Source organism: Uloborus diversus, unplaced genomic scaffold (genome assembly GCF_026930045.1).
Source record: "Uloborus diversus isolate 005 unplaced genomic scaffold, Udiv.v.3.1 scaffold_14, whole genome shotgun sequence".
NCBI classification, from domain to species: Eukaryota; Metazoa; Arthropoda; class Arachnida; order Araneae; family Uloboridae; genus Uloborus; species Uloborus diversus.
In genome coordinates, this window is record NW_026558098.1 from 3061067 (window position 1) to 3086607 (window position 25541).

Sequence of the window (25541 nt, forward strand, 5' to 3'; positions counted from 1 at the left end):
CGGGGGTGGGGGGGGGGGTTTGTCCCCAAAACCCCCCCCTTAGCTACGCCCCTGCCTACGACATCGCGATCGTTCCAGTCTCACCTACCGGGACCGATTGTCTGAATGACGCTATATGTATAAGATCGCATGCACAGGACAGACAATGCATTTTTTTTTTAAAGGCAACCTTGCACTTGTAAATTTGCAATGTGCAACAAGAGGGAAATCAAACAAACATTAAACAATGACTTTGCCCTGGGGATGACATGGCTGTTTCAACTCAGTCACCTGTAAGGCTTTGCAAGGAAGATTGTTAGGACTTTTTGTGAACACATATACCAACAGAAAGGCCCATGAAGAGACAGAAATGAGTCCAGTACCTTACAATCAGAACAGTAGGAAGAAAGGACTTGTGCCATTTTTGATGAGTTAAGTCACTTTTTGGGGGAGATGAGTTTCTTTTTATTTAACAGACAGTTATAGGGTTGTTTTTTACAATGGCATGTTTTTGTCAAATTCTTATATTTTGTTTTTTCTTGAAGAGGTAAAACTCCAAAAAGCAAAATTCCGTGAATAAGAGGATTTAAATCAGCAGAAAAATCACACCTACGACATTGCGATCGTTCGAGTCTCAAGTACCGGAAGCGATGGTCCGAAAGATGTCCTAGTCTACGGGCTTGATGGTGATGAACCTGGAGAGGATGAAGGCCAGCAAGAGCGTGGACAGGACAAAGAACACCACGAAGACGTAGAAGGTCTCTTATATGCCTTTTGTTAAATTATCATATTTTGTTTCTTCTTGAAACTTTAAGTGGGGAAAAAAACGGTAAAACTTCAAAATCAAAATACAGAGAACCCGAGGATGTAAATTAGCAGAAAAATCACACCTACGACATTGCGATCGTTCGAGTCTCAAGTACCGGAAGCGATGGTCCGAAAGATGTCCTAGTCTACGGGCTTGATGGTGATGAACCTGGAGAGGATGAAGGCCAGCAAGAGCGTGGACAGGACAAAGAACACCACGAAGACGTAGAAGGTCTCTTATATGCCTTTTGTTAAATTATCATATTTTGTTTCTTCTTGAAACTTTAAGTGGGGAAAAAAACGGTAAAACTTCAAAATCAAAATACAGAGAACCCGAGGATTTAAATTAGCAGAAAAATCACACGTACGACATCACGATGGTTCGTATCTAACGTACCGATGGTCCGAAAGATGTCCTAGTCTACGGGCTTGATGGTGATGAACCTGGAGAGGATGAAGGCCAGCAAGAGCGTGGACAGGACAAAGAACACCACGAAGACGTAGAAGGTCTCTTCGTCGAAGACGTCCACGAAGGCCGGGAGCTGGTCGTAGACCTTGTTGAAGAGGTTGACGTTGGCCCTGTAGGACTCCCCCCTGGCCATGGTGGATCAGCGGCTCTTCTTCTCGCTCTTCAGCTTCCTCTTGTAGGCCGGGAGCTGCTCCTCCTCCTTGACGTCGAATCGGTCCAGGATGACGTTGAACTCCCTGGCCAGGTCCAGAGCAGTCAGGTGGTTGCACTTGAACAGCACGTTCATTCCATTGTCTGGGGGAGGGATCGAGTCGGTCAGTGGATGGGTTGTTTAAACCATGGTGGTGAACCAACTTTCGGTCAGTGGTGGTTTTAACCATGGATAAAACAGGTTAAAACTGGATTGGATAGAATCAGTTTTGTCCAGTGGTGGTTTTAAACATTGGTAATGTCAGTTAAAACCGGATGGGACAGAATCAGTTTTGTCCAGTGGTGGCTTTAACCACGGGTAAGGCCGGTTAAAACCGGATTGGATAGAATCAGTTTTGTCCACAGGATGGTTTTAACCATGGGTAAAACCGGTTAAAACCGGATTGGATAGAATCAGTTTTGTCCAGTGGTGGTTTTAACCATTGGTAATGTCAGTTAAAACCGGATTGGACAGAATCAGTTTTGTCCAGTGGTGGCTTTAACCACGGGTAAGGCCGGTTAAAACCGGATTGGATAGAATCAGTTTTGTCCACAGGATGGTTTTAACCATGGGTAAAACCGGTCAAAACTGGATTGGATAGAATTAGTTTAGTCCACAGGGTGGCTTTAACCATGGATAAAACCGGTTAAAACCGGATTGGATAGAATCAGCTTTGTCCAGTTGTGGTTTTAACCCTGGATAAAATAGGATAAAACTGGATTGGATAGAATCAGTTTTGTCCACAGAATGGTTTTAACCATGGATAAAGCAGGTTAAAACCGGATTGGATAGAATCAGTTTTGTCCAGTGGTGGTTTTAATCATGGGCAAAGTTGGTTAAAACCGGATTGGACAGAATCAGTTTTGTCCAGTGGTGGCTTTAACCATGGATAAAGCCGGTTAAAACCGGATGGGATAGAATCAGTTTTGTCCAGTTGTGGCTTTAACCATGGGCAAAGCCGGTCAAAACTGGATTGGATAGAATTAGTTTAGTCCACAGGGTGGCTTTAACCATGGATAAAGCAGGTTAAAACCGGATTGGATAGAATCAGTTTTGTCCAGTGGTGGCTTCAACCATGGGTAAAGCCGGTTAAAACTGGATTGGATAGAATTAGTTTTGTTCACTGGGTGGTTTTAACCATGGTTAAAACCGGTGAAAACTGGATTGGATAGAATCAGTTTTGGCCATTTGGCGTCGATATAGGAAATAAGCAAGTCTAAAATCAAAATTAATGAGTACATAATTAAAAGAAAATATGAAACATCAATCCCATGATCAGTCACTATTCATTATTTAAGCAAACAGTTTGTTTTACACCCTTATGCAAGTGATAAATGACGTTCCAAAAGGTTAGTCACATTATAGTAGAATTAGTTGATATTTTTTTAAAAATGTGTTTCTAACAGTGTAAATAGCACAGTACATACTTGTTTCGTAGTTTTGTGTGCACGAAATGAATTTCAAATTTAATCAAAGTACATTACTTATTTTTTAAATACAGTGAAACCTGTGTAAGTTGACCACTTGCGGTGCAGTACTTTGATGGTCAACTTAGACAGGTGGTCAACTTATAAAGGGGGTAATGATTTTTTTTTTTTTTTGTAATTCTTGCACCATGACACCTTTTGTAATTCTTGCAATTGACACCTACTCTTTCTGTTTAACTCACTTTCATTGTTTAGCATTACTTTGAAACAATAATTTAAGATGTTATTCAAATATTTTTAGAGATTATTTTCCCAGAATGACGTATAATGTCGTGATAATTTAAAATTTCAGTAAATTGATTAAAAGAAAGCCTTATTGTTCATGAAAAGTTACTCATTTTATATTAATAGTTCCTAAAATTTTATAGCTAATCAAAAATTACAAATTTTTCGCTTAACAACAGAAGAAAAACAAGGGTTCTTAGTAGTTTTCCCATGTGGTTAAACTCAAAAGGAGGTTTAGTTATGCTGCTGCTTCATTTAGTTGGTAAAATGCTGGTCTGGCATCAAAAATATTCTTGGAAAGCTTTTAAAAAAAATTGCTAAGTAAAATTTAAAATAATAAACCAAGTGGTCAACTTACAAAGGGCTTTTTTACAATACTCCAAACCAAACTTGGTGTTCATTAGTGGTCAAGATAGACAGGTGGTCAAGATAGAGAGGTGGTCAAGTTACAGAGGTTTTCCTTCATTATATAAGATAGGACTCATTCCGTTCCTGACAAAAGCGGTCAACATAGACAGGTGGTCAACTTACAAAGGTGGTCAACTTTACAGGTTTTACTGTACAATTAAAAAATGTTGCAAGTTTTGTGAATAGCTATTAGTGCATATTGTAGGCTGTTTAGTATTCTTCATTAAGTAGTGTCCTTTATCTATACGTCGTAGAGACGTACTGAGTACTCGGTAACTACTCGGTACTCGGCCAAATTTTGATCAGGTACTCGGTCAATACCGAGTAAATGTAAAAAATTGAATTTTGTTCAAAGCAGATTTAACAATAAATAAAAAAGTGCAAACATATAATATACTGCAATCATTTACAATTCAAATTTAAAAGTCAAATTCAAATTTTGAGAATAATGAAGTTTGTTATGCATCAATGGAGTAAATCTTATGTTTTAATGCCCCAAAGTTAATGAAACTTCTTTATTAAAAATGGAGCAAAAAAGTTCAGAAAATATGAAATTTTTATGTTATTAAATGGGTTTTTGACACTAACAAAGTTATTTATAAAAAGCATAAAAATACATTTTCTTGAAAAATAAAGCAACGTTAAAAGTACAAATATGCAGGAACACTGCAGGCACGTGTTTTTACAAGGAATGCTTATTTTCAAAGCACAAAATGTGAGCTTGTGGAATTAAAGACATTCGACAAAAGTCGGATTTTTTTACATTCACTAGCTCCCATTTTATGCACTGAAAAAGATGTTCCTTGTAATGCAGAAACACGTGTCTGCAGTGCTCCAGCACACTTGTGCTTTTAATGTTGTTTCATTTGCTTTTAAAAATTATTTACATTTGTCAGACTAGAAGTATAGATTGATACAATTTGTTTTGCTTCCAATTTGATTAATCCGAACTTTAATGTATTTGCACATTTTTAATTTAAAAATAAACTTATTTGTAAAATTATTGACACAAACAAACTCTTTTAAATAATGCGTAATTAAATTTCAGCTGGAATTCTTTTTAGAAACTATTATTGGACATGGAAGTCTACTACTATTCCAATGAGTTCAAAATGCATCGTGTGTGTGTCGGTGGTTCATCTTAAAACATAATTGGAACTCGGTAATCGGCCAAAGTGCTACTTGGTACGTCTCTACTATGCTGTGAATAATTTTTAATGTTAAAGAAAAGTTGAATTTAATCAATAAATCAGTTAAAAAAATTATTTCAATTATGATAAAGACACATCCTATTTCTTTTAATCATGCATTCAAATATGCAATATTATGCGAACAAACTATGTGTACACACACTAGTAGGCTTTTATACAGTTTTGGCTAGCTCTATGGTGGTTAAATCCATTTTTTGGCCGGTTTTATCCGATTTTTGCCAGTGGCATGGCCAAAATAGGTTTCGTCTGGCCAAAACTACAACACTGGTCAGTACATGGGTGACTTTTTTAAAGAATGGGAAGCGATGAGCATTTAAGGTTTGAGCTCCAGCTGGGGCACTCTGATGGGAGGTCACTGGGACCTCCCAAAAACATTTGTGATTCAGCAATTCAGTCGGAGGATCCCGCAAATTTGGACACGGCGATGGAAAATTTAATGACGTTTGATGGCTCTTATTAGAAGAACAGTAGACTCTCAATCAGGGTTGGGTTTTTTGCCGGCAAAAAGGTATTTTTGCCGGGACAGTGGAAAAAACCATGGCAAAAATGGAAAAAAAAACGGCAAAAATGGAAAAAACGGCAAAAACCTAATTGCAAATAAAGTAGCATTATATTGTTAATCAAGAAATAGTGACAATATAATATAAATAATGCACTTTAATATTTTAGTTATGTCTCTCCATGTTACTTCTAACTTATAAGGTGAAAAATAAATAAAAAACAAATGTTGGGATTGCAAAACTTAAGATTTTAAATGTTTGCTAAAACATTTTTTTCAGAATGAGCCAACTTTTATTTCTTTTATTTTATAGTTGCATCTTGATTAAGTACACTTTATATAGATATTTAGTATTCTGTAAAAAATGCTATAATAAACAAGTTAATTACATTTTCATTGTAAGTTAATTATTTGTCTTAGATGTTACTAATTGAAATTTTATGTTAATGTTTAAAATTTTAAAAGTAAAAATGCTCCATAACTTTAAAAGTAAGTTAAACCTTAATTTTTTTAAGCTATAAAAATAATTGAATTGAAATTTTATCAAAATCTTTTCATGCTTTTACTTTTATATAAAAAGGAAAAAAACTGTCCGTAAGTTGTTAACACAAAATCTATTTTTGCCACTTTGGCAAAAACCTATTTTTGCTGGGCAGTAAAAACCGTGGTTTTTTACATGGTTTTTTCCGCTCCCGGCAAAAACTTGCCAACCCTGCTCTCAATATCTTGAAAACCTTGATATGATGGAGGATTATTTTCCCGCCTGATTTTGCGTATTTATTTAATGTTATTTTTCATTCTTATGTCGAAGAGTTTTAAATCAAAACCTTGTTATGACGAATATTTTTTGAAGTCAAATGTAATTTTTTCAGAAAAACCACAATTTATTGTCTTGAAGCAATTCAAGGAATGTTTCCAATAATTTCTCAAACCCTTCATGATTTTTCTCAGGGGTTAGGAATAGAGATGTACCAAGTAGCACTTTGGCCGAGTAGCCGAGTACCGAGTACTCGGCCTTTCACTACTCGGCCGAGTACCAATTATGTTTTAAGAAGAACCACCGACACACATGTGATGAATTTTGAACTTATTGGAATAGTAGTATAGACCTACTTGTCCAGAGCCGTGTCCAAGGGGAGGGTTTTAGGGGTTAAACCCCTCCTATTGAAAAAAAATATATTAAATGATTTTTCAAAATGTATTTTAAGTTTTAATTAATTTTAGAGTAAATACTCTGATAGTGTTCACCCTCTTTAATATTTCCCCGTCTTTAACAATTAACATTTTCCTCAGTTGTAGGATTCCAAGCACAATCATTGATAAATATTTGGAAAAATTAACGATGAAGGAATGGCTGAAGAGCCCGGCAATGCTGAGCATGCAAGGGAACTTATTTAAAGAGAGTATTAGACAATGATGTAGCGTAGTCAAAAGAAAAAAAATTAAAAGGACAGGGGAAATGGTTACTTTGGTTTTTATTTATTTTTTTTATGGTCAAAAAAGGAAAGCTTATGGGTTTCGGGAAGTGATACATCCTCGAATCCCTTCCCTTTGGATACGCCTTTGGTGTTGGATGAATTTCTCGTTTCACATATCAGAAGAATGTTTCTATACGAAACAGCAATTGTTTAGTATAAAATGTATATTTTCATTAAATTCCCGTTTAATATTATTTTATGAAAAAAAAAAGTAACTAGCATTTGGTGGTATAAAAGAACTACGTGTGCAGTTTTTCCACTTTTGTAAATTGTTGAACTGTAAAAAAAAAAAAAAATAAAAAAAAAAGAAAGTCTAGTTATAGAACTAAAATGAACTGTTCAACATGCTTAGTTAGTTTTGTGTTGACAGTCTAAGTTATAAAGGAAAAAAGTTTGAACCCCTCCCTTTTTGAAATCCTGGACACGGGCCTGTCCTTGTCCATATAATAGTTTTTAAAACTAAATTCCTGCTGAAATTTAACTAAACATTATTTAATGTGCAACATTATGCATATTAGTGTGCTTTTATACAATACAGTTTTGGCCAGCTCTATGGCGGTTATATCCAGTTTTGGCTAGTGGCATGGCCAAAATAGGTTTTGTCTGGCCAAAACTACAACCCTGCTGCAGACACGTGTTTCTACGTTACAAGGAACGTCTTTTTCAGTGCATAAAATGTGAGCTAAAGAATGTAAGGACGTTCGACAAAAAAATCCGACTTTTGTCGGATGCCTTTAAATCCACGAGCTCCCATTTTGTGCATTGAAAAAGGAATTCCTTGTAACGCCGAAACACGTGTCTGCAGTGTCCCTGCACTGTGCTTTTAACGTTGTTTTGTTTCCTTTTATTTTTTGAGCAAAGGTATTTTTGTATTTCTTATAACTAATTTTTGTATGTAGCAAAAATCCATTTTTAATATAAAAATTCCATATTTTTATAATCCTATACTTACCTTTTTTGCACAATTTTTAATAAAAAAGTTTTATTAACTTTGGGGACATTAAAATAAAGATTCATTCCATTGAAGCATTACAAACTTCATTATTCTCAAAATTTAAATTTGAATTGTAAATGATTGCAGAACATTATGAACATTATACATGCTTGAGCTTTTTAATAAATTTTACTATCTGTCTTGGACAAAATTCAATTTTTTGCAACTACAGCATACTCCCGATTATCCGTGTGCGGATTATCCGGTCTGCGGATTATCCGTGCATCATTTCGGAATCACACTTTTCTAAAGCTTCGATGATGTTATCGATAATATCGATGACATCATTGAGGAAGTTAAAGAAATCGAAGGTTTCGAATCGGTCGACGCCGAAAATGTCGAAGAGTGGTTTAAAAGCGACGAACGTGAATCAGGATTTCAATGTCTAACTGACGAAAATATCATTGAACTTGTTACTGAATCAAACGCAAGAGACGATACCGAAAACGAAGATGAAGAACATGAAGAAAGTACAATTTCACATTCTAATGCTCTACAATCTGTGGAGCATTTATTGGATTACATGAGTGAAAGAAGTTACGATTACGGAGAAATAATTGCAGCGAGAAAAATTCGTACGGACATACGCAACAATTTAAACAAACAAAGAAAACAAAAATGTATCGCCGATTTTTTTTAAGCAATGAATTTCGAAGAAAAGTTCCTGGTTTGTGTGAGTATATATATATATATTATTTAGTTTTTTTCTAATTTCCCCTTAAATAGTTACCCTGCATATTCCTTAAACGATTTTTCGGATTTTCCGTGTTTTTCGATTATCCATGCTACGCCGCCAGGTGATTAGCACGGATTAATCGGGAGTATACTGTACTCGGTATTGGCGGAGTATCTGATCAAAATTTGGCCGAGTACCGAGTAGTTACTGAGTACTCGGTACGTCTCTAGTTAGGAAAGATTCAGAGAAGCTTATCTACTCCCACTTTCATTCTAAAGCAGCGGTTCCCAACCAGTGGTTCGCGAACCCCTGGGGGTTCGTGAGGGGGGGTCTGGGGGTTTCCCTTGCGAACCCCTGGGGGTTCGTGAGGGAGATAAAGGTGGTTCGCAAAAATAATGTTATAATGGCGGAATTTTAGGATACTTGTTTGTTGTAAAGTCTTGAGGTCAAGCGTTTTTTTGTTCAACATTTATTCAGTTGTCTCTCAAACATTCGATACATTCTGCACGAAAATGTTAGCATATTGGCTGACATATTTTACTTTCCAAGAATTAAGTCTGTCATTACGAGGCGCGTGTTTTTCCGCTTTCATCGAGAATGATGGAATTGAAGCCAGGTGATTCGGTTTCTCTTTAGCTTTTGACCAGAAAATTCAGTTGAAATTGATGGAAACATTACGTAGTGCATGTCCGAGCATATGAAATATCTTCAGTTAATTTTTTATGTTTAGTTAACTTATCATTTTAGTGCGGCGAACACTACTCTTGTCGTGCGCGAAGTGCGATTGTAATAAGTAAACTTAAAATTATTTTTAACACGTTTTTATGTGAAGAAGAATTTTCAACATTTTTAGAGATAAATACAGATGCAACTTAAATACTGAACTTAATGCACGACTAAAACTCAGACAATTGAGCTAACTTTGAACTTAGCTTCTTTGTTATCCAAATATCACATTTTAAGAGTTTTTTCAAAGTACTGAAGCTTTAATTGGGTTTCTTTTTTTGTGGAATTTTGCCTTTTTTTTTTTTTTTTGAAGAGCTATCATTTTAGTTTGTAGTTATGTTTGTACCTCTATATTTTGCCGTCATGTGTTTGTTATTGTTATAAAGTGATGAGCAACATCAAACTGAAAAAAAAAAAAAAAAGCCGAATTTTATAGTGTGTATTTTCTTTTTTTACCTATTACTTACTACACAAGGGGTTCGCCAACCTCTTCTGGATTTTGGAAGGGGTTCGCCAGGGAAAAAAGGTTGGGAACCGCTGTTCTAAAGGATGGGGGTGTCAGAAAATTCAAGTCCAACCTACTTAAAACTTTTCGCCCCCTTCTCGCGCCATTTCGTTGGACATATGTGTGCAGGCACGTGTTTAATCATTTGGTAAACTTGAGAATTTTATTCAGCAATTGAAAATTTTCCTGCCACCCAAAAGTTAAAAGTTCAGGATACTTTTGAGCTCAAGTTGTTCATTTAAAAAATAATTTGTACACAGTTAACAAAAATGACTTAATCTAATTTCATTTGCAACTATCATATATTCAGATATTAAATGAAGAACATCAATAACACTTAAAGCAGTGCCTTTTGAGTTGTTTAGAAATCATTTCCCAAATTTTGAAATTAATATTCAGAATATATCTATATATTTGCACTTCAGAATAAGTTTTTGCAATGACTATTAAATCACTAACTATGCAAAACAGTAGAAGACCGTTATAATTCCGACCTGTACAGGGGCCAATCCAGGATTTTTTTTCTCGCTACCTATTTTTGTGAAAGTATCGCATCATTCTATTTTTGTGAAAGTTTTTTTTATCAGCATGGTTTTTGTGAAATTTTAGACGCATCCTAATTTTTGTAAAAGAAGTAGTGGAACAAGTGAAATTTTAGTACGAAAAGTGTAAATGTCATCTAGTATTATTTTTAACAGGTTTAGTTTTTTGAGGGGGGGGGGAGCTAAAAACCTAAGAAGTACGAAAAATACCATCGTAATTTCAGCTTAATGGTCTATGTACTGTGTATAATATAGGAAATTGCGAGAAAAACGGTCCCTCAAAACAGATGTTTAAAGATTGCGATAATATTGCATAAATACACTTTGGTGAAAACAGCTAAAATTTAGTTAAAATACAACAAAAAGGTTTCTATTTAAGCGATTGTTCGTATAAACCTGCTTATAATTTTATGAGTATATTTTGTTTTAAATAGAGAAACAAATTTTATATTTTAAAATGCGAATTTTTGTGAAGCTACTGATTTTATTACTTGATTTTTGTGAAAGTACCGATTTCAAAACAATATTTTTGTGAAGGTACCGAAAAACGGTAGCAAAATCAGCCTGTATTGGGCCCTGAGGATAACGCAATTCTCTATAAACCGCACTACTTTTCAGAAGTAACCAATAGGTTTTGAAGTTTAAAAAATCCCTCTGTTTTGCTTCGCAAAAATAAAAATTGCTAGGCAAATTAAATGTTGAAAGTTGTTCATCTTTCCATCTTATTTCAAAGCTCTTAAATTGAAAATTAGGACTCATAGTAAACAGAAAATGCTCTTGAAAATGCAGCTGTTATGCAAACCGTGAAGCTAGCAGAAGTGCAGGATTTTGATTGTGAAACATATTTATTTGTGAATAACTAATCGTAATATTGGGTGCTTTAATACTCATTGCAGATAAAACTCATTGTGAAGTGCTAATATATAGATATATTCTGAATATTAGTTTCAAAATTTGTGAAATGATCTATTTAACGCAAAAACCTGTATAACGCAAAAGCTCTGGTCCCAAGGTGTGCGTTATAACGGTCTTCTACTGTATATCATTTATAATTTACAGCAACATAAATTCTGCAACCTAAAATCATTTAACCAAAATTGTTCTGCAAGTACTTCAAACATTGCAACAACAACCTTTTCCACAAACCGGGAGCCCTAAATCAAAATCCTGTAATATAGATTTTTTTTTTCTTTTTCCAGTTTTTAAAACTTTACTGTTGCTCTGCATCTCTGTAAAACTTAAAATGATTGAGATTCCCCAAAAATATTTTATATTCTTTCTAAAATGCAAAAAAAAAAGACAAAGGTACAAAATTTTTTGTAAAAATCTGAACCTAGGTCAAATCATGTTTTTTTTTTGGGGTGGTGGGGGTAATTTTACATGGTATGAAAGAGCAATTAAAATAATGTCAATAAATAAATGTATGACTAAAGTAATAAATAAAATGAGTGGAGTTAGAGTAGCATATAATAAAACACTTCAAAACTTTCTAAATAATTGAAATACTTTCAGGATGCAAAAGGATTGAAATCTCAAACAAGACACGCAATTTTCGGCGATGAATGAGTTTCAATGTTGGCATGTTTCCAAAACATACATTTACTGAGGTGCAGTGGATGATGCTCGATTGGGAAAAATAAGGAAAAGAGAAACCAAAAACGCTAGAAAAATCAGAAACTCTTCAGATTTTGAATACGAAATTTTTGCAGAAAATCTGCAGAAACTACCAGTTTTCTAAATATCTTCGAACTCGAGATGGAATTTTGCACTAATTCTGCAGATTTCTTTAAGTTCAAAGTAAATTTAAAGTTCCCGTGGATGACTTATCGAATTCAACCTTTTTAGCGAACTTTCCACCGAATTATCGTAATTTCCGAGAATTTTAGATTTTCTTCTAATCCAAAGAAATATACAAAATTTTTGCAAAGTTCTGCCTTGAGTGGGAAGATATTTGCAGAAAATCTGCAAAGACTGCAGAGTTTTTGCAAAAATTTCACAGAAATTTGTAGAATTTCTGCAGAAAATTTGTCTGAGTTTTCCTCTCACATTTGAACAGAATTGTTCTGGAGCTCGGGCATTTGTTCTGTGATGTACGTCGCAAATTTAGCTGTATTCTGCTTTTTGGGTAGCAATCTGGCAAGTTTTCTTTTCGGTGAGTATTAATTTTCATTTGTTTACTTTGAGTTATAGTGGAATGATGAAAAACTGTTTCAAAATTTAATCTGTCTTAGATTTTTTATGCTACCAAGGTGGAATGAAGAGCTTTTTTTTAACTGAAAAACTTATTCTTTACATCTGAAAAGTTGTGCAGTTTATAGAGAATTGCGTTCCCCTAAGCAGAATACTTTACGATGTTCTGCAAAGTAAAATCATTTGACCAAAATCGTTCTGCAGTGCTTCAAGCATTGTACGCAAAAAAAAAAAAAAAAAACGTGACATTTTACACAAATTGGGTGCCGAAAATCAAAATCGTTTCATATAGGAATTCTTTCTTTTTTTTTTAACTGGACTGTTGCTATTTATTTCACTACTAAAATGAGATACTTCCGGAAACATCACAGCTTTCAACCCAAATGACTAATTAAAGAGCACTGAATTTGGAAAATTAGTTGATCATGAAAACCATGAAATCTCTCAAAGAAACTTTAACAAGGTGTCAAACCTAAACCGATTGAGATTCTCCAAAAGTAGTTTATATGCTTCCTAAAATGCATAGAAAGAGCAAAGATGCAAAATTTTACAAAAATTCGAACCTAGGTGTCAAATCACATTTTTTTTTTGTTAACTTTACATGGGATGAAAGAGCAATTAAATAATATTACTAAATAAAGAAATTGCTGAAATAATAAATAAAATGAGTCGAGTTTGGGTTGCATATAATAAAACACTTCAAAACTTTCTAAATAATATAAATATTTTTTGGATGCAAAGGGATTGAAATCTCAAACAAGACATGCAATTTCCGGCGATGGACGTGTTTCAATGCTGCCATGTTTCCAAAACATACGTGTATGGCGAAAAATGCAGTGGATGAAGATCGAGTGGAAAGTCCTACAAAGGACTTTCAAAGGATGAATTCAACATTGCGAGCGTTCCGTCAAATTATCGTAATTTGCGAGAATTTTAGATTTTCTTCTAATTTTAAGAAATCTGCAGAATTTCTACAAAATTCTATCTTGGGTTGGAAGATATTTGTAGAAAATCTGCAGTTTCTACAGATTTTCGGCACAGCAGTTTCTGCAGCTCGGGCACCTGTTCTGCAATGTACGTCGTAAATTTAGTAGTACAGTAGAAAACCGTTATAACGCACACCATGGGACCAGAGCTTTTGCGTTATGCAGGTTTTTGCGTTATATAGATCATTTCACAAATTTTGAAACTAATATTCAGAATCTATCTATATATTAGCACTTCAGAATGAGTTTTATCTGCAATGAGTATCAAAGCACCAATATTACAATTAGTTATTCACAAATAAATGTGTTTCACGATCAAAATCCTGCACTTCTGCTCGCTTCATGGTTTGCATAACAGCCAGAGCCTGATTACCGCAGGGGCATGCGGGGCACAGGCCCCTCCTCTTAAATTTCAGGGGGGCCCAAAATCCCCTTAACTACGTTTTCATTTAGGGACTCCTATTCGAACGAATTCGGAATTAACCGCCGGTCGACCGGTAGCGCTATACGAACGTAACCCATAACCTACCTCTCTTCATCAATCAATCAATCATGTTTTGATTAAACGAATAATCAGGACCGGCCGGAATCGCGTGTATGAATGCTTTTCTATTTGCTTTGTTTCCCTTTGAATAACAATGTCATATCAACAGCCAAAACAAAAATCTGGCTGTTTGAAACGAAAATTGATAAGAACTAAAAATGAGCAAAATAAAAAGATGGCTCAATTCATGATGGATTTTACCCAAAAAACTGAATCCAATGCTGATAAAAGCTCTGCAAAAATTGATTGTGCTGTTGACTCTACAAATGAAACGAGTGATGTTCACAGTATTTCTACGTTGAATTCATCTCTTATAATTGAGGAAAAAGAAAAAAATTTTACCGAATGTGTGAATGTTTCAGAAACTATGACTGTAGACATGCAACTTTCTGTAAACGAAGATCCTGCCACGTTGGATTCATCAGATAATATTAACAAGAAACAAAATAATATAACTGAACCTGTGGATACTAATGAATGTATGAACGAAGACATGCAACTTTTTTTAAATGAAGATCCTGCAACATGGAAAAACATAAATGATAATATGGTCAAGTACTTTATCAACAATCCTCCTAAACAAAATACTGAAAAGCTCTCTGAAACCGTCAGAGAAATTTCTGGCAAAAGACGATTTTTGGCAGAAAATAACTTCTACCGCCAGAAACAAAATGGTGATAAAACACTAAGAGACTGGCTTGTGTTATCTCCATCCAGCAAAAGTTTATTTTGTTGGGTTTGCAAACTGTTTGCTTCAAATGTAAGTAAACTAGCCACCTCTGGCTTTAATGATTGGAAACATGTTTCCATAAGATTATCGGAACATGAAAATTCACTTCCACATAGGGATTGCTTAATCAAAATGGCTCAACGATTAAAAATATCTGGAAGAATAGATTCCGTTATAATCGAAAAATATAAAAATGAAGTTGTATATTGGAGAGCAGTTCTCGTTAGAGTTACAGAAACTGTTAAATTTTTGTCGTCAAGAGGCATGCCCTTTTTCGGTAGTGACGAAACAATAGGCTCGATTCACAATGGCAATTTTTTAGGATGCCTTGAGCTTATTTCCAAATTTGATCCTTTTCTTGCTGGGCATTTGGAAAAGTATGGCAATCCAGGAAGAGGATATACAAATTACATGTCTTCCTCTAGCGTTGATGAATTTGTACACTTAATGGCGAAGAAAGTGTTGGATCAAATTTTAAAAGAAGTAAAAGCTGCAAAATATTTTGCTATTATTCTTGACTCAACTCCTGATATAACCCATTTAGATCAACTTTGCCTTGTTTTAAGGTATATTGATGTGGGACATAGTCCCATTGAAAGATTTATTCAATTCATTCCTATATATGGACATGATGCTGAATATTTAACTGACACAATACTTTCGACTTTGAAGAAACTAAATCTTGATATAAATTTATGTCGAGGTCAAAGCTATGACAACACTTCAAACATGGCTGGGAAGTATACAGGATTACAAGCAAGGATTAAAGAAATTAGTCCCCTAGCAAAATTTATACCTTGTGGTGCTCATTCTCTTAATCTTGTTGGAGTTCACGCTGTAGAGTCGTGCACAACTGTTTTAAAATTTTTCTCTCTTCTTCAGGAACTGTATAATTTTTTTTCAAAATCTACCCATAGATGGCAATTGTTACATAATCGTTTAACGATGAAAAAAACCTTAAAGAATTGTTCTTCAACAAGATGGTGTGCCAATGCTGAAGCAACTAAGGCCTTGAGAAAAAATTATCCTGAAATAATTTGCATTCTGTTAGAAATTACTAATGATCAAGAACAAAAAGCAAGTACCAGATTGGAAGCTGCATCTCTGCATAAAAAATTGATAAAATCAGAAATGTTACTAAATACGGTTATTTGGGATACAGTTCTACAGCGAATCAATCAAACAAGCAAGATTTTACAAGATCCCTCTGCAAACATTAGTGTGTTTGGTTCTCTATTTGATTCATTAATTGAGTTTATTCAATATGTGCGTGAAAATTATGATTTGTATGAAAAAGAAGCAATGGATATACTTTCTGAGCCACTTTCCTATGAAGAAACAAGAAAAAAAGTTACCCCGAGAAGTAGATGTCTTGATGATACCAGTAATCCTGAAGTTCAATTTCAACCTCGTGATAGGTTTATAAAAACGTGTCATTATGTTTTGTGTGACAGTTTAATAACTGAACTTGTTACAAGAAAAGAACCCTATGACATCCTTGCCAAGGAATTTTCGTGTTTGTTCAATTTAAAAGATAACCCAAATCTTTATGAGGAGGCAAAGTCTTTGCAATGTGATTATGCCAACGATTTAGAACCAGATTTCCCAAATGAATTATTGCAATTCAGTAGTTTTATTGAAAAAGAAGACAAAGTTATGGACATTTTGAAACAACTACAAGTTAATACATACCTCTCTTCAGGGTTTCCAAATGTTGAGATGATTATACGCATTTTTTTAACGATGCCAATAACCAGTTGCACTGCAGAACGATCATTTTCATTGTTAAAAAGAATGAAATCTCCTTTGCGATCTTTTTTGCAGCAAGATAAACTATCATCCTTAGCATTATTATGCTTAAATAATGATTTTACTCAGAATCTTGATTACAATGATATCATTGATATTTTTGCAAATGCGAAAACAAGGAAAAAATCTCTAATTTGTTAATAAATATCTCTTTTGCAAATCCCAAAACCACTCCTGTATTTACTATTAAAAGTTATATCTAATTTTGATATTAACGGTTTACTGCAACGAGAGAAGTTTAACTTATGTAATTATAGTATGCTATGCCTCTTTTACTTCTTGAATGTACAGTATAACTTCGATTTAACAATTGTCAAGGGACTGGATCAAGTAATTGTAAAATAAAGGAGCTTAGACATTCAATGCAGTTAAATGCGGACCAGTGAAATGTATCATCAAAGTGAGGAAATTGTTAAATCGGGTATTGTTAAATTGAAGGTACATTGTATATACTATATTTTGATATGAAGTACCACCAAATTTAGCATGGCTGTGTTAATCAGGGCCAGATTTAGGGGAGGGCAAGTGGGGCTACTGCCGCGGGACCTCCAGAACAAAGGAGCTCCTACAATAAAATTTTTACAAAATATCCTCTTTTTGAAAATTTGCTGATCAAAAATATCGGCTATATACATATATATCAAAATATTCGGATATATATCAAAGCACTGGATATTTTTGAAAATATGATGATCTTTTCGAACCCAGGTTAGGGGCTTCTTCCTTCATTGCCCTGGGGCCTCCACACTTCCAAATCCCGCCCTGGTGTACACAAGTATCGAAATATTTTATTGCTTCATTATAAAGAATGGAGAGAGAGGGGCACTATGAAAATTAATTTCAAGCCCAGTGTGTTCAAAAACCTTAGTCAGGCCGTAGGGGGGCCCTGAAATAGAAATGTGCCCCACGTCCAAAATCAGAATGATCGGGCTCTGATAACAGCTGCATTTTCAAGAGCCATCTGGTATTTTCTTTTTACTGTGAGTACTCATTTTCAATTTAAAAGCTTTGAAATAAGATGGAAAGATGAAAAACTTTCAAAATTTAATTTGCCTAACAATTTTCATATTTGCAAAGCAAAACAGAGGGATTTTTCAAGCTTCAAAACCTATTGTTTACTCCTGAAAAGTAGTGTGGTTTATAGTGAATTGCGTTATACAGGTCGGCATTATAACGGTCTTCTACTGTATTCTGCTTTGGGGATTGCGCTGTATAGGTTGGCGTTATAAAGGTATTTCTAGTGTATATGAAAATGATTAATTCCAATACTCACTGAGATCGACGGAAACGGTGGGCTCCGAACGATCGTTGACGATGTCTGTCTTGACCACACAGTTCTCGTTGCTCACGCGTATTCTTCGAGAGGACAGGTAGAACATAAAATCCCTGGGAGAAACGACGCACATTGATTAGAATTAGAAACAATTTAAACGTATACACGAGCAAAATTCAACATGCCTATGAGATAGGCAGAAACAATCACCAAATTTGCATACCTGTCAATCTCAAATTTTTCAACTCTAAGATTTGATATTTATTACATACATTATACAATATGTGTACAAATTACATACATATTATTACATATGATATACAAAATATTACAAATGAGGCAGTGAGAAGCAAAGGGATGTAAGCAGGGTTGCCAGACGTCCCCGATTTCAAGGGACAGTCCCGTATTTCGAAAAAGTGTCCCCCGTCCCGGGGAACTTCCATACGGGACGGCTAAAGTCCCGTATTCTAATTGATGACAATATTTTACAGAACAAAACATTATTTTAAGGGAAAAAATAAGCAAAAAATGTGAAATAATGAGCAATAAGAAAATCATGTGACATCAAACAAAAAGAAAAGTTTTAATTTTAATTTGGTTTGTATGTGTGTGTGTGTTTTTTTTTTTTTTTTTTTGCGCAGACTATTAGGAGCCGAATGGTTGCTTCTTTGTTGAATGACTAATATTGGAAATATATCTCTGCACATGCGTCGTCATTCGCAATGAAAACTATTTTTATATCTTGATAGGCGACATCTTTTGAGGTTTAATGCTTTGTTGAAATAGAATGTACCCCGACGTCTCAGAAATAAGTACACCCACGTTCTTTTCACTCCTAGAAGCCTGTCCCGTATTTACTGTTCCTAAATCTGGCAACCCTGGATGTAAGTGGACATTTTCAAGTTTTGAGAGTAAAACGTGTTAAAAGATATCGTCCTAGGTAGGCTCTCATTGAATTTTGTTTCTATATCATGCTGTACAGCAGCACCTACCAGGACCACTAGTACCATCTCTTGCCCCAAGACGGAGGAGAGGTTCACCTACCATTTGTACTGGTTATCTCCAAATTATTAATTTTGCCACTTGCATCCCTTTGTTTCTCACTGCCTCAATTGTCCTTTTTTTTAAGCAACTTTTAACTATGTTTAGGGTTTGTCCAACGATGTCATGCTTTGAAAGGAGGTTCGTAAAATTACGACAACGGTAACTCGAAGTGTGACATCACATATTTTAATAACAAGATGAAAAACTGACATGTGACAAGAGAGGGGAGAGGTAAGGTGAAGTATGACTTTTTGTGACACGGGGGGGGAGTCAAATTTGTCGAAAAAAGTGTGGCCTTTATGGACAGCCTCTTAGCTAAAAACTATTTACATCCATTGATTGCATTAAAATGAGGAACTGATTAAAATCACATTATAATTTTCACACAGTTTTGATTTTATTAAGTGGCTGATTGTATAAACCAGCAAACTTTTAAAAAATAATAATAATAATAATAATAAAAGCTCATTAAAAGTTTTTAGCTCATTCACACAGTAAAATAAAATGCAATTCACTTTTTTCCTCTATTTTTTTTTAATTTAAAGAAAAACCATGAATTTACCTATCTAGTTAAACAAAAGATGAATTTACTAATCTAAATGTGTGTTTCTCAACAATTTAGCAAAATAAAGTTTGTATGGCCATGCGTCTATACCGAGGATGCAAGTGGATTACAAGTAAAATTTTCTGAAGACTGAAATTTTTAGAAGCTTGATCCCCCTCCCCCGTAAAAATCTTCAAACACGCATACAAATACAGTCGGATCTCTAAATATCGAAGTAGCAAATTGCCGGAAAAAAATTCGATATATAGAAACAATCTTATTTTATCATAAAAATCTCCTAAAACGTTAAAAGTAAAACTAATTTTCTGCATGAAACCCAATTTCTAATTCATACGGGCATCGAATTAAATAAAAGTTAACCATTAAAGAAATAACAGAAATCACGTTTTTGCGCCTTCATACATCTTCATTCTTCGGCAATTCGACTTGATCCGCAACATTAGAGGATTTTCGTTTTGATAATGTAATCGAGAGAAAAGTAAAAAAATCAATCTACTTAACTTGAATGATTTTTATTTCAGCTAAAAAGACTAGGAATGATAATCAACAGAACAAAAAGGATAACTTGGAACTGATTTTACAGTGTTATTGGTTACAACTAAGATTTCAAATAACCTTGAGGGAATTTAAGAACTCCAGAACGGAGCAACGACCTTTCTACGCACCCCTCAACCCCAGATTCCTTATGAGTTTCGTAGCAACCTTTAGTGAACATAATTTTCTCCCCTAACCTTCATTTTTCATGAGACAAAGTCTAAAATGGGAAAAAAAAATCTACGAATGTCTCGAAAAAAAATTCTATATATAGAAATTTTTTCGATATATAGAAACACTTTTTCTATGTAATGAACATAGAAATTTGCTGGGTTTTCGATATATAGAGAATTTTGACATGTGGAAGTTTGATATATGGAGGTTCGACTGTATCATTGAACGAATTTTTGAAAAGTGTTTTTTTTTTGTCTTTTTTTAAATAAAATATTTCAGTTTAAGAATGTTGGCAGACCAAAACTTTCAGAAATGGAAGCCCAAAATTTTTGGAAACGTCAGATCAGAAATTACAATAAAACTGTGGTCTAGATTGATATAGCTAGCACCAGCCTAGCTTGGCCCAGAGCTCGTTGCTGGTTGTCACATTTGTATCCGATATAATACACAGGAAGCCTTGTTCAACAGTTATTTGCTAATAACTTATTCATACAAATAATGTAGGATAATATATTGTTACAAATTCTGTAAATAGTAATTATCTTTGTGATTACAGGGTCCGTACTCAATTTCAGAAATTAAATGAAGAAGTTTTGAAGGAGTAAAATGAGATTTTGAAGGAGTAATTTTGAACTATCCTTATAAATTTTGTCACTTTTTTTTCAACAGATTTGAACCCCTTTCCCCTTCGTCACACTTTACCTTTCTCCTTCCCTTGTCACATGTCTTATTTTTCATAAACATATTGTTATAATAACTGTGTGATGTCACTTTTTGGGGCCCTCTCTTTACCTTGTCACAATTTCATGAGCCCGTCTCCCCTCAAGGCATGACATCCCTTGCGGATGACCCTTTTTACAATGTCAAAACTGCAATTTACTAAACAATTGCTTTTTTAACAAAATCACTTAATATAGTACATCTGCTTATGTATTTTTTAATACTTAAGTATTGAACAAACTGACTTTTGCTACTGAGAGTGTGGCAGGAGTTAAAAGCAATAATCATAATACTTAACAAAATATCCAAGCACCATTGTGCATGATTTAATTCACTTATGAAATGCCTTAGTCATCTAATAATGTTTTCACAATCAACTTTTATGACTTCTAAAACAAATTTATAAATCACATCTTTATGAAAAAAAGTATCAAATTACATTAAAATTGCTCTTATACCTTCGCCCCTGTGACGAAGTTTTGTTGATCGAAGAATTTTAAATTATTGTCATGAAGGACGATTATGTAGTCTTGACCTGAAAAAGAAGGAGTTTTGAAGGAGTTAAAACAAAAATGAAGGAGTGTGAAGGGCCCTTCAAAAATTTTTCCTAAATGAAGGAGTATTGGAGGAGTTTTGAAGGAGCACACGAACCCTGGATTAATATGTTGTAATCTGTCTAAATTAGGCGTTTGTTCCATTATTTTGCATCTAAAATTATCTTAGTAACATAACCTGTAAAAAGCTTCTTGTAATGTACATATACCCCCCCTAACATTCGACTGAAGTATGCGTTCCCCCCATTTCTGAACGATAAGATTTGTGAATGGAATAAAAAGAAAATACGAGAAGCATTTCGAATTTTGTCGAACTTTCCGAAGCAGTATAAAAAGCCGAGTGGCATTCGAAGGAGGGTCACTTATGTTTTTAGCTGCCCGAGATTCGTCTGATCGTTGCTCTGTTTATTGTGAGGCTTTCTGCTGTGTTTTTGCGTATTTGGATGTAAATACGTGTGCGATCGTTGAGTATAAGGTGTTAATTGATATTTGCCTAATTGCTACGGTGAGTTTAGCAGTTGTTAACGATATTTCTTGTACATAGTCTATATATATAAAAATGAATGTTTGTCTGTATGTCATCCATGAACTCAAAAAGTACCCGGCAGATTTGGCTGAAACTTTCACAGTTTGTTATTTTCGGTACCGGGAACGTTTATAGACCGGTTCAAAAAAAAATCCGATCGATAGTTCCTTTTTTATTCCAATTTAAGTCACAATCCATTGGATAAATACGAATAAAATGATCGGCTGCAGAAATTAATTCGCGTGAAAGATCTCATTGATAAGAAGTCAGCTGTTGCCATTTTTCTTGAGTTTGAACAAATAAATTCTTTCTCTATTGTTTTATGGCTTTTCATGCAACGGGGGGATTTAAAACTTTTTCTATTTGATATTTTTAGCGATGGATTGATCTTGCAAACTGCGTGAGTACAAAATTTGAGTAGAGTCACTTGATACCTGGACCGATTATTATGAAAATTGCTATATATATGTATTTTTCCACGGAGAAGGTGCATCATATGCTCATTGAAGCCACTCGCCACCAGGTGGCACTGCAGTGTAGCAACTTCTGCCCCGTTCAACCGATTGTCATGAAAATCAGTATAATGATGTATTTTTTTGTTGGCGTAGCAACGCACGTCGGGTACAGCTAGTTGTAAATAAATCTTCATTGTTTTTCTCAAGAACTGTGTCGTCATTCAGAGAAAGTGAAGTTGGACCAAACACATAATATGATATGTAGAGACAGGGTTGGGTTTTTTGCCGGCAAAAAGGTATTTTTGCCCGATTGCCGGGACAGTGGGAAAAACCATGGCAAAAATGGAAAAAACCGGCGAAATTGGAAAAAACGGCAAAAACCTAATTGCGAATAAAGTAGCATTATAGTGTTAATCAAGAAATAGTGACAATATAATATAAATAATGCACTTTAATATTTTAGTTATGTCTCTCCAAGTTACTTCTAAATTTATAAGGTGAAAAATAAATTAAAAACAAATGTTGGGATTGCAAAACTTAAGATTTTAAATGTTTGCTAAAACAATTTTTTCAGAATGAGCCAACATTTATTTCTTTTATTTTATAGTTGCATCTGGATTAAGTATACTTTATATAGATATTTAGTATTCTGTAAAAATGCTGTAATAAACAAGCTAATTACATTTTCATTGTAAGTTAATTATTTGTCTTAGATGTTTAACTGAAATGTTATGTTAATGTTTAAAAATTTAAAAGTAAAAATGCTCCATAACTTTAAAAGTAAGTTAAACCTTAAATTTTTTTTTTTAACTATAAAAATAATTGAATCAAAATTTTATCAAAATCTTTTCATGCTTTTACTTTTATATAAAAAGGAAAAAAAAAAAACTGTCCGTAAGTTGTTAACACAAAATCTATTTTCGCCACTTTGGCAAAAACCTATTTTTGCCAGGCGGTAAAAACCGTGGTTTTTTCCATGGTTTTTTCCGCCACCGGCAAAAACTTGCCAACCCTGGTAGAGACTTATTAGAAAAAAAATGAATCAGTACCTGCTAGTATATATGAACAGTCTAATAGTATTTCCTAGGTTTTCACCAATAAAAACTTAGTTTTTTTTCTAGCAAAAACCCATTCCTGGTGACAGGCATTGCAGTGTGGGGCTGCTGTGGGGGGAGGGGGGGACTGACACACGTAGCTTTATCGGAAAAGTACCAAAGCATAAATTAAAAGGTAGATTTATTATTTAAAAAAGGAGAGATTGCTGTTTTTATGTCGAAAAAGCAGATTATAATGTATAGCAGGGTTGGGTTTTTTGCCGGTAAAAAGGTATTTTTGCCGGGACAGTGGAAAAAACCATGGCAAAAATGGAAAAAAAACGGCAAAAATGGAAAAAAAGGCAATAACTTAATTGCAAATAAAGTAGCATTATAGTGTTAAACAAGAAATAGTGACTATATGATATAAATAATGCACTTTAATATTTTAGTTACGTCTCTCCATGTTACTTCTAATTTATAAGGTGAAAATTAAATAAAAAACAAATGCTGGGATTGCAAAACTTAAGATTTTAAATGTTTGCTAAAATAATTTTTTCAGAATGAGCCAATTCCTTCCATGCTAAAAACAAAGAATGTTTACTTAAGCTTAGTAAATTAATTAAAAAAATTGAATTCTAATTATATATATATATTTTATTAATCACTTTTTTTTTTTTTTTTTGATCCCACTAAGATTTTTAAGCTATTTAATAAATAACAGAATATTTACTTGAACATAGAAAAATATTAACTTTTCCTCACTAAAGAAATAATGCAATTTTTCTCACTTACTGGGAAAATGGATAGCCAAGAGAAGAATTTAAAAAGAAGAAAAAAAAGCTGATCAATATGTGCATTCTATATTCACTCTACTTTTTAGTGATACTAGCTCACTCTACAGAAAATGGCAAAGCCTTTTACCAAAATCTTTTCATGCTTTTTTACTTTTATATAAAAGGAAAAAAACTGTCTGTAAGTTGTTAACGCAAAATCTATTTTTGCCACTTTGGCAAAAACCTATTTTTGCTGGGCGGAAAAAACCGTGGTTTTTTCCGCCCCCGGCAAAAACTTGCCAACCCTGATGCCTTTCAAATTTTGAGACCCTTCACAAAGAATGAATTCAGTTATTTTTCTGTAATCAGGATTGCTCATCCATAAGTTTGTCCAGTTTCTGCTAATGGTAACAATTCGCACACTTTCACAATTGCCGGCAGTTTGCTACAGAGTAATCACTGGTAGCCTAATAACAGGGAATAAAATGCACAAATTCTTCAAAACTTTGCTACTTTCCTATTAACACTGCGTTTTCGTAAACAGAAAGAAGGTTGGGGATACTTCGATAATTGGGAATCTGGCGTGGTCGCCTCATTTTAGGCGTAAATAATTTTATTTTGGTAACCCTGGTGATTTATAGTAACCCTATGTGAATGGATGTTTCCATTCTCCTTGTTTGGATTTGCAACGAAAAATACCTCTAGCGCAGGCGCTGAAGCCAAAAATTGACGCCAATAAAGAAAGATCGCCAAATTTCCAATTATCGAAATATCCCCAGAAGGTTGGCAAATTGAAGATACTGCTTGCAATACGTCTGTTACGTGTTACCGCATGTAACCATAACAAAAAATAAGAATCGCTCTGAATTTCACCTTTGTATCAGTGTCCAAAGAAACAAATAAAAGACTATATGGTGCTTCAGAAAACTAAATAATACATAAAGAAACAAACAAAAGAACTAAAACTTCCATTAGGGACATACCTCACAGACGAAGCATTGGCATGAAATGGGTCGAACTTAAAATTCAATTTTTTAACTGGACGAAGATGAAATCTTTTCGCTTCTCTGTACAATAACCGGATTGTCGTAAAATTGGCAGGTTTCAATGACATAGTAGGAGCTGAAAGTAAATTAAAGCATCACAAATTGCAAATGATTATGAACATTTAGAAATTTTACCTTTCCCGAAAGAGTTATTACAACATACCGCACGAAGCAACAAAAGTTTTTCTAGAAATAAACAAAAATCATAAAAAATTAACGCGATTGATTGATTGACTGATCTGTTCTCTTTGGTTGAGTTCGACGAACCTCACCGGCCTACCGGTAAGTAATCGGTTACAAACCGCAGCGTTCTATCATCTATCGGTTACCATTTTCAGCTGTTGATTGGAGCACGTGATCATTAGTTGTCACGTGATTAACTAAT

The 25541-nt window shown here is 34.2% G+C and overlaps 1 pseudogene; it reads right to left on the reverse strand.

Annotated features, from left to right (window-relative positions):
• Positions 1 to 144: 144 nt before the first annotated feature.
• LOC129232791 (uncharacterized) lies at positions 145 to 25303 on the reverse strand (annotated as a pseudogene).
• Between the last annotated feature and the right edge of the window lie 238 nt (positions 25304 to 25541).